The sequence below is a fragment of the Salmo salar genome, chromosome 16 (genome assembly GCF_965601325.2).
Source record: "Salmo salar chromosome 16, fSalSal1, whole genome shotgun sequence".
NCBI classification, from domain to species: Eukaryota; Metazoa; Chordata; class Actinopteri; order Salmoniformes; family Salmonidae; genus Salmo; species Salmo salar.
Window position 1 is genome coordinate 88,752,088 of NC_138306.1, and position 10,899 is coordinate 88,762,986.

Below are 10,899 nucleotides of genomic sequence, written 5' to 3' on the forward strand. Positions count from 1 at the left end.
CTTCCATATAACAATATCCTTCCAATAATTGCTTCTTACGCCCAGCTATGTGATTCCTTTAGATCTGCACACAACAACGAGTTAGGGAATAAAAGGGACTAGGAGACATGGGGCTAGGAGACAAGGGACTAGGATAAGGGACTAGGAGACATGGGGCTAGGGGAAAAGGGACTAGGATACATTGGGCTAGGAGACAAGGGACTAGGATAAGGGACTAGGTCTTGTTTCTGGACTAGGCCAGAGAATGTAGCACAAGCAGGGTTGGGTAGGTTACTTTTAAAATGTACCTGTCCAAAATTGTAATTATTGGATTATTCAAACTCAGTAATGTAATCTGATTACTTTGACTGTTGCAATTAGATTAGAGGCATTTGAAGAAGACAAACTTGCATACTACCAATTGAACATTTATTGAGGATAAATCAATGGGAAGAGGTCCAGAAACAGCCTCTCTCACCTGGTTAGCAGTCAGCACAGACCTGGAGGAACCAGATGGTGTGATGGCTTCCATATACCCTTCCAATCCATCAGATATGGCTTCTATATACCCTTCCAATCAATCAGATATGGCTTCTATATACCCTTCCAATCAATCAGATATGGCTTCTATATACCCTTCCAATCAATCAGATATGGCTTCTATATACCCTTCCAATCCATCAGATATGGCTTCCATAAACCCTTCCAATCCATCAGATATGGCTTCCATATACCCTTCCAATCCATCAGATATGGCTTCTATATACCCTTTCAATCCATCAGATATGGCTTCTATATACCCTTCCAATCAATCAGATATGGCTTCCATTTACCCTTCCAATCCATCAGATATGGCTTCTATATACCCTTCCAATCAATCAGATATGGCTTCTATATACCCTTCCAATCCATCAGATATGGCTTCTATATACCCTTCCAATCAATCAGATATGGCTTCTATATACCCTTCCAATCCATCAGATATGGCTTCTATATACCCTTCCAATCAATCAGATATGGCTTCCATATACCCTTCCAATCCATCAGATATGGCTTCTATATACCCTTCCAATCCATCAGATATGGCTTCTATATACCCTTCCAATCCATCAGATATGGCTTCTATATACCCTTCCAATCCATCAGATATGGCTTCTATATACCCTTCCAATCAATCAGATATGGCTTCTATATACCCTTCCAATCCATCAGATATGGCTTCTATATACCCTTCCAATCAATCAGATATGGCTTCTATATACCCTTCCAATCCATCAGATATGGCTTCTATATACCCTTCCAATCCATCAGATATGGCTTCTATATACCCTTCCAATCAATCAGATATGGCTTCTATATACCCTTCCAATCCATCAGATATAGCTTCCATATACCCTTCCAATCCATCAGATATGGCTTCCATTTACCCTTCCAATCAATCAGATATGGCTTCTATATACCCTTCCAATCAATCAGATACTGCTTCTATATACCCTTCCAATCAATCAGATATGGCTTCTATATACCCTTCCAATCAATCAGATATGGCTTCCATTTACCCTTCCAATCAATCAGATATGGCTTCTATATACCCTTCCAATCATTGCTTCTTACCCAGCTATCAGATTCCTCCAGAACTCCACACAACAACGAGGTAAGAACTAGAAGGGACTAAGAGATAAGGGACTAAGAGATAAGGGACTAGGAGATAAGGGGCTAGGAGAAGGTGCTAGGGCGTGTTTTTGGACCAGGCCAGAGAATGTAGCAGAAGACACCTCACAGACAGATAAGCCATGACAGAGAGAAGGCCTCTGGACTTTAATAATCATCTATTAATGTAGTGCAGGTTAGACCCCCAACTACCCCACTCTGCCCCTGTAGGTTAAACCCCCAACTACCCCACTCTGCCCCTGTAGGTTAGACCCCAACTACCCCACTCTGCCCCTGTAGGTTAGACCCTCAACTACCCCACTCTGCCCCTGTAGGTTAGACCCTCAACTACCCCACTCTGCCCCTGTAGGTTAGACCCCCAACTACCCCACTCTACCCCTGTAGGTTAGACCCCCAACTACCCCACTCTGCCCCTGTAGGTTAGACCCTCAACTACCCCACTCTGCCCCTGTAGGTTAGACCCCCAACTACCCCACTCTGTCCCTGTAGGTTAGACCCCAACTACCCCACTCTGTCCCTGTAGGTTAGACCCCCAACTACCCCACTCTGTCCCTGTAGGTTAGACCCCCAACTACCCCACTCTGCCGCTGTAGGTTAGACCCCAACTACCCCACTCTGCCCCTGTAGGTTAGACCCCAACTACCCCACTCTGCCCCTGTAGGTTAGACCCCAACTACCCCACTCTGCCCCTGTAGGTTAGACCCCAACTACCCCACTCTGCCCCTGTAGGTTAGACCCCCAACTACCCCACTCTGCCCCTGCAGGTTAGACCCCCAACTACCCCACTCTGCCCCTGCAGGTTAGACCCCAACTACCCCACTCTGCCCCTGCAGGTTAGACCCCAACTACCCCACTCTGCCCCTGTAGGTTAGACCCCAACTACCCCACTCTGCCCCTGTAGGTTAGACCCCAACTACCCCACTCTGTCCCTGTAGGTTAGACCCCAACTACCCCACTCTGCCCCTGTAGGCTAGACCCCAACTACCCCACTCTGCCCCTGTAGGTTAGACCCCAACTACCCCACTCTGCCCCTGTAGGTTAGACCCCAACTACCCCACTCTGCCCCTGTAGGTTAGACCCCAACTACCCCACTCTGCCCCTGTAGGTTAGACCCCAACTACCCCACTCTGCCCCTGTAGGTTAGACCCCCAACTACCCCACTCTGCCCCTGTAGGTTAGACCCCCAACTACCCCACTCTGCCCCTGTAGGTTAGACCCCCAACTACCCCACTCTGCCCCTGTAGGTTAGACCCCAACTACCCCACTCTGCCCCTGTAGGTTAGACCCCAACTACCCCACTCTGTCCCTGTAGGTTAGACCCCAACTACCCCACTCTGCCCCTGTAGGTTAGACCCCAACTACCCCACTCTGCCCCTGTAGGTTAGACCCCAACTACCCCACTCTGCCCCTGTAGGTTAGACCCCAACTACCCCACTCTGTCCCTGTAGGTTAGACCCCAACTACCCCACTCTGCCCCTGTAGGTTAGACCCCAACTACCCCACTCTGTCCCTGTAGGTTAGACCCCAACTACCCCACTCTGCCCCTGTAGGTTAGACCCCAACTACCCCACTCTGCCCCTGTAGGTTAGACCCCAACTACCCCACTCTGCCCCTGTAGGTTAGACCCCAACTACCCCACTCTGTCCCTGTAGGTTAGACCCCAACTACCCCACTCTGCCCCTGTAGGTTAGACCCCAACTACCCCACTCTGCCCCTGTAGGTTAGACCCCCAACTACCCCACTCTGCCCCTGTAGGTTAGACCCCAACTACCCCACTCTGCCCCTGTAGGTTAGACCCCAACTACCCCACTCTGCCCCTGTAGGTTAGACCCCAACTACCCCACTCTGCCCCTGTAGGTTAGACCCCCAACTACCCCACTCTGCCCCTGTAGGTTAGACCCCCAACTACCCCACTCTGCCCCTGTAGGTTAGACCCCCAACTACCCCACTCTGCCCCTGTAGGTTAGACCCCAACTACCCCACTCTGCCCCTGTAGGTTAGACCCCAACTACCCCACTCTGTCCCTGTAGGTTAGACCCCAACTACCCCACTCTGCCCCTGTAGGTTAGACCCCAACTACCCCACTCTGTCCCTGTAGGTTAGACCCCAACTACCCCACTCTGTCCCTGTAGGTTAGACCCCAACTACCCCACTCTGCCCCTGTAGGTTAGACCCCAACTACCCCACTCTGTCCCTGTAGGTTAGACCCCAACTACCCCACTCTGCCCCTGTAGGTTAGACCCCAACTACCCCACTCTGTCCCTGTAGGTTAGACCCCAACTACCCCACTCTGTCCCTGTAGGTTAGACCCCAACTACCCCACTCTGCCCCTGTAGGTTAGACCCCAACTACCCCACTCTGCCCCTGTAGGTTAGACCCCAACTACCCCACTCTGCCCCTGCAGGTTAGACCCCAACTACCCCACTCTGCCCCTGTAGGTTAGACCCCAACTACCCCACTCTGTCCCTGTAGGTTAGACCCCAACTACCCCACTCTGCCCCTGTAGGTTAGACCCCAACTACCCCACTCTGCCCCTGTAGGTTAGACCCCAACTACCCCACTCTGCCCCTGTAGGTTAGACCCCAACTACCCCACTCTGCCCCTGTAGGTTAGACCCCCAACTACCCCACTCTGCCCCTGTAGGTTAGACCCCAACTACCCCACTCTGCCCCTGTAGGTTAGACCCCCAACTACCCCACTCTGTCCCTGTAGGTTAGACCCCAACTACCCCACTCTGCCCCTGCAGGTTAGACCCCAACTACCCCACTCTGCCCCTGTAGGTTAGACCCCAACTACCCCACTCTGCCCCTGTAGGTTAGACCCCAACTACCCCACTCTGCCCCTGTAGGTTAGACCCCAACTACCCCACTCTGCCCCTGTAGGTTAGACCCCAACTACCCCACTCTGCCCCTGCAGGTTAGACCCCAACTACCCCACTCTGCCCCTGCAGGTTAGACCCCAACTACCCCACTCTGCCCCTGTAGGTTAGACCCTCAACTACCCCACTCTGCCCCTGTAGGTTAGACCCCAACTACCCCACTCTGTCCCTGTAGGTTAGACCCCAACTACCCCACTCTGCCCCTGTAGGTTAGACCCCAACTACCCCACTCTGCCCCTGTAGGTTAGACCCCAACTACCCCACTCTGCCCCTGTAGGTTAGACCCCCAACTACCCCACTCTGCCCCTGCAGGTTAGACCCCCAACTACCCCACTCTGCCCCTGCAGGTTAGACCCCAACTACCCCACTCTGCCCCTGCAGGTTAGACCCCAACTACCCCACACTGCCCCTGTAGGTTAGACCCCAACTACCCCACTCTGTCCCTGTAGGTTAGACCCCAACTACCCCACTCTGTCCCTGTAGGTTAGACCCCAACTACCCCACTCTGCCCCTGTAGGCTAGACCCCAACTACCCCACTCTGCCCCTGTAGGTTAGACCCCAACTACCCCACTCTGCCCCTGTAGGTTAGACCCCAACTACCCCACTCTGCCCCTGTAGGTTAGACCCCAACTACCCCACTCTGCCCCTGTAGGTTAGACCCCAACTACCCCACTCTGTCCCTGTAGGTTAGACCCCAACTACCCCACTCTGCCCCTGCAGGTTAGACCCCAACTACCCCACTCTGCCCCTGCAGGTTAGACCCCAACTACCCCACTCTGCCCCTGTAGGTTAGACCCCAACTACCCCACTCTGCCCCTGCAGGTTTGAACATGTTTTAAATGCCCTACTGCGTGGCTATGATGTTGACTTTGGTTGTTTGGCATGTTATTTATCAATCTGTTAATAGCAATATTGAAATGCTTATAACATTGTTATAATAATCATTTATTGACCTATTGCCTTTATCGTGGATATTATATATATATTTACCTTTCAACAGTTTCTGTCTCTAGACTTCCAGGCTGACTGTAGACACTATTTACCAAACCATCATGTGCAATTATTAAACTGAATCAGTAGCTTTTAGAGTCTAACTACATACTGTATCTCCTATGATATAATATACCACCAGACTGATGATCCCAGTAACTGAGACATACTGTATCTCCTATGTTATAATATACCACCAGACTGATGATCCCAGTAACTGAGACATACTGTATCTCCTATGTTATAATATACCACCAGACTGATGATCCCAGTAACTGAGACATACTGTATCTCCTATGTTATAATATACCACCAGACTGATGATCCCAGTAACTGAGACATACTGTATCTCCTATGTTATAATATACCACCAGACTGGTGATCCCAGTAACTGATAGACATACTGTATCTCCTATGTTATAATATACCACCAGACTGATGATCCCAGTAACTGAGACATACTGTATCTCCTATGTTATAATATACCACCAGACTGGTGATCCCAGTAACTGAGACATACTGTATCTCCTATGTTATAATATACCACCAGACTGATGATCCCAGTAACTGAGACATACTGTATCTCCTATGTTATAATATAGCACCAGACTGATGATCCCAGTAACTGAGACATACTGTATCTCCTATGTTATAATATACCACCAGACTGATGATCCCAGTAACTGAGACATACTGTATCTCCTATGTTATAATATACCACCAGACTGATGATCCCAGTAACTGATAGACATACTGTATCTCCTATGTTATAATATACCACCAGACTGATGATCCCAGTAACTGAGACATACTGTATCTCCTATGTTATAATATACCACCAGACTGATGATCCCAGTAACTGAGACATACTGTATCTCCTATGATGGTTATTATCAGTCTTGTTATATCTTCATATATAGTTTATAAAGTGCATATACAGTACCAGTCAAAAGTTTGGACACCTACTCATTCCGGGTTTTTCTTAATGTTTTATTATTTTCTACATTGTAGAATAATAGTGAAGTAATCAAAACTATGAAATAACGCATATGTAATCATGTAGTAACCAAAAGTGTTAAACAAATCAAAATATTGTTTAGATTCTTCAAAGTAGCCACCCTTTGCCAAGACAGCTTTGCACACGCTTGGTATTCTCTCAACCAGCTTCACCTGGAATACTTTTCTAACAGTCTTGAAAGAGTTCCCATATATGCTGAGCACTTGTTGGCTGCTTTTCCCTCACACTGTGGTCCAACTCATCCCAAACCATCTCAATTGGGTTGAGGTCGGGTGATTGTGGAGGCCAGGTCATCTGATGCAGCACTCCATCACTTTCCTTCTTGGTCAAATAGCCCTTACACAGCCTGGAGGTGTGTTGGGTCATTGTCCTGTTGAAAAACAAATGATAGTCCCATTAAGCGCAAACCAGATGGGATGGCGTATCGCTGCAGAATGCTGTGGTAGCCATGCTGGTTAAGTGTGCCTTGAATTCTAAATAAATCAGACAGTTCACCGGCAAAGCACCCCCACACCATCACACCTCCTCCTCCATGCTTCACGGTGGGAACCACAAATGTGGAGATCATCCGTTCACCTACTCTGCGTCTCACAAAGACACAGTGGTTGGAACCAAAAATCTAACATTTTCACTCATCAGACCAAAGGACAGATTTCCACCGGTCTAATGTCCATTGCTCGTGTGTCTTGGCCCAAGCAAGTCTCTTTTTCTTATTGGTGTCCTTTAGTATTGGTTTCTTTGTAGCAATTTGACCATGATGCCACAAGGCTCCCTAAATTCTATCAGCATATCGAATGCGTGACACGGGCTGGTAGCATTCTGGACAATTGCTACCCTAACTTCCACGATGCATACAAAGTCCTCCCCCGCCCTACCTTCAGCAAATCTGACCATGACTCCATTTTGTTGCTCTCAGCCTATAGACAGAAACTAAAACAGGAAACGCCCGTGCTCAGGTCTATTCAATGCTGGTCTGACCAATCAGATTCCATGCTTCAAGATTGCTTTGATCAAGTTTCGGGTAGCCTCAGACAATAATATTGATGTATACGCTGACTCGGTGAGTGAGTTTATTAGCAAGTGCATCGGTGATGTTGTACCCACTGACTATTAAAACCTTCCCCAACCAGAAACTGTGGATTGATGGCAGCATTCGTGCAAAACTGAAAGCGCGAACCACCGCTTTTAATCATGGCAAGGCAACTGGAAACATAACTGAATACAAACAGTGTAGCTATTTCCTCCGCAAGGCATTCAAACAAGCAAAGCGTCAGTATAGAGACAAAGTAGAGTCGCAATTCAACGGCTCAAACACGAGACGTATGTGGCAGGGTCTATAGTTAATCACGGATTACAAAAATAAAACCAGCCCCGTCGCAGACACCGATGTCTTGCTTCCAGATAAACTAAACTTCTTTGCTCGCTTTGAGGACAATACAGTGCCACTGACACGGCCCGCTATCAAAGTCTGTGGGCTCTCCTTCACCGTGGCCAACATGAGTAAAACATTTAAACGTGTTAAGGCTGCCAGCCCAGACGGCATCCCCGGCCGCGTCACTAGAGCATGCGCAGACCAGCTGGCTGATGTATTTGCGGACATATTCAATCAATCCCTATCCCAGTCTGCTGTGCCCACATGCTTCAAGATGGCCACCATTGTTCCTGTTCCCAAGAAAGCAAAGGTAACTGAACAAAATGACTATAGCTCCATTGCACTCACTTCTGTCATCATGAAGTGCTTTGAGAGACTAGTCAAGGATGATATCACCTCCACCCTACCTGACACCCTACCTGACACCCTAGACCCACTCCAATTTGCTTACCGCCCCAATAGGTCCACAGACTGTCTATCCCATCTGGACAAGAGGAATAGCTATGTAAGAATGCTGTTCATTGACTACAGCTCTGCATAGTACCCTCCAAACTCGTCATTAAGCTTGAGACCCTGGGTCTCGACCCCCTGTGTAACTAGGTCCTGGACTTTCTGACGGGCCGCCCCCAGGTGGTGAGGGTAGGAAACAACCCCCATCACCCCGCTGATCCTCAACACTGGGGCCCCACAAGGGTGCGTTCTCAGCCCTCTCCTGTCCTCCCTGTTCACCCACGACTGCGTGGCCATGCACGCATCCAACTCAATCATCAAGTTTGCAGACGACACTACAGTGGTAGGCTTGATTACCAACAATGATGAGACGGCCTACAGGGAGGAGGTGAGGGCCTTCGGAGTGTGGTATCAGGAAAACAACCTCTCACTCAACGTCAACAAAACAAAAGAGATGATCGTGGACCTCAGGAAACAGCAGAGGGAGCAGCCCCCTATCTACATTGACGGGACAGTAGTGGAGAAGGTGGAACATTTTAAGTTCCTCGGTGTACACATCACAGACAAACTGAAATGGTCCACCCACAGACAGTGTGGTGAAGAAGGCGCAACAGCGCCTCTTCAACCTCAGGAGGCTGAAGAAATTTGGCTTGTCATCTAAAAACACTCAAACTTTTACAGATGCACAATCGAGAGCATCCTGTCGAGCTGTATCAACGCCTGGTACGGCAACTGCTCCACCCACAACCGTAATGCTCTCCAGAGGGTAGTGAGGTCTGCACAACGCATCACCGGGGGCAAACTACCTGCCCTCCAGGATACCTACAGCACCTGATGTCACAGGAAGGCCAAAAAGATCATCAAGGACAACAACCACCCGAGCCACTGCCTGTTCACCCCGCTATCATCCAGAAGGCGAGGTCAGTACAGGTGCATCAAAGCGGGGACCGAGAGACTGAAAAACATCTATCTCAAGGCCATCAGACTGTTAAACAGCATCACTAACAGAGTGGCTGCTGCCAACAAACAGACTCAAATCTCTGGCCACTTTAATACATTTCATAAATGGATGTAAAAAAGGTATCACTAGTCACTTTAAATAACACCACTGTAATAATGTCTACATATCCTCGATTACTCATATGTATATACTGTATTCTATACCATCTACTGCATCTTGCCTATGGCGCACGGCCATCGCTCATCCATATATTTATTAATCCCTTTACATTTGTGTGTATAAGGCAGTCGTTGTGAATTTGTTAGATATTACTGCACTGTCGGAACAAGAAGCGCAAGCATTTTGCTACACTCGCATTAACATCTGCTAACCATGTGAATGTGACCAATAAAATTTGATTTGATGAATGCCTGCCTCCTCGGAATAGTTGATGGTGAGACTTGTCTGTTACTTGAACTCTGAAGCATTTATTTGGGCTGCAATTTCTGAGGCTGGTAACTCTAATGAACTTATCCTCTGCAGCAGAGGTAAGTCTGGGTCTTCCTTTCCTGTGGCGGTCCTGATGAGAGCCAGTTTCATCATAGTGCTTGACAGTTTTTACGACTGCACTTGAAGAAACTGTCAAAGTTCTTGATATGTTCCGTACTGACTGACCTTCATGTCTTAAAGTAACGGACTGTCGTTTCTCTTTGCTTATTTGAGCTGTTCTTGCCATAACATGGACTTAGTCTTTTATCTTCTGTATACCACCCCTACCTTGTCACAACACAACTGATTGGCTCAAACACATTAAGAGGGAAAGAAATTACACAAATTAACTTATGGCACACCTGTTAATTGAAATGCATTCCAGGTGACTACCTCATGAAGCTGGTTGAGAGAATGCCAAAAGTGAGGCTACTTTGAAGAATCTCATATTTGGATTTCTTTAACTTTTTTGGATACTACATGATTCCATATGTTATTTCATAGTTTTGATGTCTTCACTATTGTTCTACAATGTAGAAAATAGTAAAAAAATATATAAAAAAATAGAATGAGTAGGTGTGTCAACTTTTGACTGATACTAAAATAGATATTAGAGAGAGAGTTATATAAACACTGCTGTAGAGAGTAGGAAGGGCTTGGGTCAGAGAGTAGGAAGGGCTTGGGTCAGAGAGTAAGAAGGGCTTGGGTCAGAGAGTAGGAAGGGCTTGGGTCAGAGAGTAGGAAGGGCTTGGGTCAGAGTAGGAAGGGCTTGGGTCAGAGTAGGAAGGGCTTGGTTCAATGATTAACTGGAACATAAATTGAGAGGAGAACCAAATGTTTGAAATGTGAACCAACTTCTCTCACTGTGGTGGGATCCCGGTATTAAAATGTTTTACATGATTAAAATACTCAACTGAACCATGCGATTTGTTATTATGCTTCTTGTTCCACCTAGTGGTCATGTGATGTAGTTGCAGTGTTCAGCTCTGATGACCAGGGCCCTGTTCAAAACTAGTGCACTACATAGGGAATAGGGTCCCATTTGGGACAAAAACATAATGAGCAGTACAATGAAAAAAAAAATTACTAAAAACAATCTCTCCACAACCAG